Source organism: Pezoporus flaviventris, unplaced genomic scaffold (genome assembly GCF_033815535.1).
Source record: "Pezoporus flaviventris isolate CSIRO_AGI_PZ_B2104156 unplaced genomic scaffold, CSIRO_AGI_Pfla_v1 ptg000007l, whole genome shotgun sequence".
NCBI lineage: Eukaryota > Metazoa > Chordata > Aves > Psittaciformes > Psittacidae > Pezoporus > Pezoporus flaviventris.
In genome coordinates, this window is record NW_026892555.1 from 5,645,587 (window position 1) to 5,648,308 (window position 2,722).

The following is a 2,722-nucleotide window of genomic DNA, read 5'->3' on the forward strand; positions in this document are numbered from 1 at the left end:
ACTGTAGAAAAATGAATTGGGGACTTAAGAGTCTGGTTCATCTTGCACAATGTGCATAGCCAAAGTAAGTATCTCAGCTTCTTTTATAGTCAGTGGAGAGAACAGTTCCTTCTTGGTGCAATACAGCTTAAGACAAAGTACGTGGTTAAAAATAGGGCAGAAAAATGACTCTCTGAAAAACTTACTCTCTCTGCTGGCTAGAATGAGAAACTTGGGTGATTAGCTTAGCTATAGATGTCTAATTTAAAATTAAGTTAGTTAAAGCCCACCTCCATCTTCTGGCCAAAAAAAGACTTGTTCTAGCTTTTCTAAACACTGCCAAAACTGTAGTTCCTTTCTTTTGTAGCAGCCTCTAGCTCAAAGCACAGGGCTGCAGATGGACATAGCTGAGCTGCCTCAAACTCTGACACCGTTAAAACCACAGTTACTGATCTGACTCTCCTGACATCTGGAATGGATTATTACAGGTGCGGGTCATTTCTCTTTTCTTGTCTCATTGGTAAGGAAGGGAGTTCTGGAATGACATAAATTCCTGCTGGAATGTAGCATAAATATCAGAAAGTTAACCTAAACTCTCATCCTTATGTGAAGAGACAAGTACACAAAACCTGCCACAGTTAATCATCTGCTTCCTAACCAGCTTTGGTCAACCTGAGAAGCCTAAGGCTGTTGTTGCCCTGATTCTGCACAAGGACTAGATCTATATTTCTATTTGCATGCAAACTGGTCTTTCAAATCACTGTACTTTTTGCGTAGATGAGAAAAGGGAACTGGTCTAATGGTTTATTGATCCAGTCTCAAATGGCAGGGCAAATGATCTCTCATGGCAAAGCCTGTGAACCAGCTTTCTTTCTAGACAGATTAGCTCTTTTATTTTTCCTTGCATTTAAAAATCAAATTTACAAATAGTCTTTTCTACCTTTAGTGTTAAAAAAGCCATGGCTCTTATCTTTTTTTGTTGTTTTTAAATTCACATTCCCATAGACTACCATTGCCAAAATGCTTGTACAGCTGGCATTGTTTTCAGCCTGTCACGATATCAGCGTGATAGCAATCTTAACTGAGCCATGTATAGTATGCAGTTAGATGACTGTGCAGACCCTTATACTTCACAACCATTCACTCTGCCACTCAGTCTTTGAGCCAGTCTGCAGTTCCTGCTTCATCTTGCTTGCATCTCCTGCCCAAGAGAATGCTGCAGGCTTCTCCTACAGGGATGCACCACAAGGAGGGGAATTAGCTCAAATGGTAGAGCGCTCGCTTAGCATGCGAGAGGTAGCGGGATCGATGCCCGCATTCTCCACTGTCTACTTTTAGCCCCTGTGCTCGACACTGGTGAGACTGCACCTTGAATCCTGTTTTCAGTTCTGGGCCACTCACTACAAGAGAGATATTGAGGTGCCAGAGAAGGGCACTGGAGCTGGTTCAGTGCCTGGAGCACAAGTGTGATGGGGAATGGCTGATGGACCAGGGGGGGTTTAGTCTGGGGAAGAGAAGGCTCAGGGGGGACCTTCTTGCTTTCTACAACTGCCTGACAGGAGATGAAGCGAGTTCAGGGTCAGTCTCTTCTCCCAAGTAACAACAGACAGGACAACAGTAAACAATATCAAGTTGCACCAGGGGAGGTTTAGATTGGATATTAGGAACAATTTCTTCACAGGGAGGGTGCTCAGGCATTGGAACAGGCTGCCCAGGCTACTTCCCTGGAAGTGTTCAAAAAACATTTAGATGAGGCCCTCAGTGCCATGGGTTAGTGATGGCCTTGGCAGTCCTGGGGTAATGGTTGGTCTTGGTCTTGATGATCTTAAAGGTCTTTTCCAGTCTAGCTGATTCTATGATCATTGCTACCTCTTTCTGTCCGAGTTTAAAAGCACTGCTGCAGACAATCAGGTGTAAATTCATTGTATACTGGACTCATTCTGTTAGGCATTCCTGTTTCCTCTTCCTCCAGGCTACCCTTTTGGAACTGTATCAGTATTTTTACGGTATCTGATAAGAACTGTCGTGGTTTAAACCCTATCCAGACAGCTTGTTCACTCACTCCCAGTGAGGGGTGCCGGGCTGAGAGCAATCGAGGGGCCCCCCTGGGGCTCTCCCCCTCCCCGCTCCTGGAGGAATGGGGAGGAGGATCAAAAGAGTGCAACTACTACGGGTTGAGACAAGAACAGTCCAGCAACCAATGTACAACACAAATCACCACCGCTACCACCAACGACAACAATGATAAGAGGAAATAACAAGGGAAGAGAATATGATACCACCGGCCAAGAAACGAGTCCCACCCAGAAGCCCGTCTCCTTCTGGGTAACTCCCAGTTACCCCCCACCCCGGGCATGACGTGCTGTGGTATGGAATACCTCTTTGGCTAGCCTGGGTCAGGCACCCTGTCTCTGCTTCCTCACAGCTTCCCCTCCTCCCTGGCAGAGCATGAGCCTCACAAAGTCCTTGGTCAGGGTAAACATCACTTAGCAACAACTGAAAACATCGGTATCACCAGCACTGTTCCCAGGCTGGAAGTCAAAACACAGCACTGCACCAGCTACCACAAAGGAGAAACATGACTGCTACTGCTGAACCCAGGACAACACCACATTTCTTCCACTAAAACTGGTCCTTAACATAAGGTTAGAATATTGTAATATCTTAGCCCTGGTCACTTGCATCAGGGGCTGATGTAGGTTCTGGTGGAAATTTTTCTGCCGTTCTAAAGGGTGTCCTAATC

General features: G+C 45.7%; 1 non-coding gene across 1 annotated transcript; it reads left to right on the forward strand.

Annotated features, from left to right (window-relative positions):
- The first annotated feature begins 1,230 nt into the window (after positions 1–1,230).
- TRNAA-AGC (transfer RNA alanine (anticodon AGC)) lies at positions 1,231–1,303 on the forward strand. The gene has a single exon. It is a non-coding gene; the product is annotated as a tRNA-Ala (tRNA).
- The last annotated feature ends 1,419 nt before the right edge of the window (positions 1,304–2,722 follow it).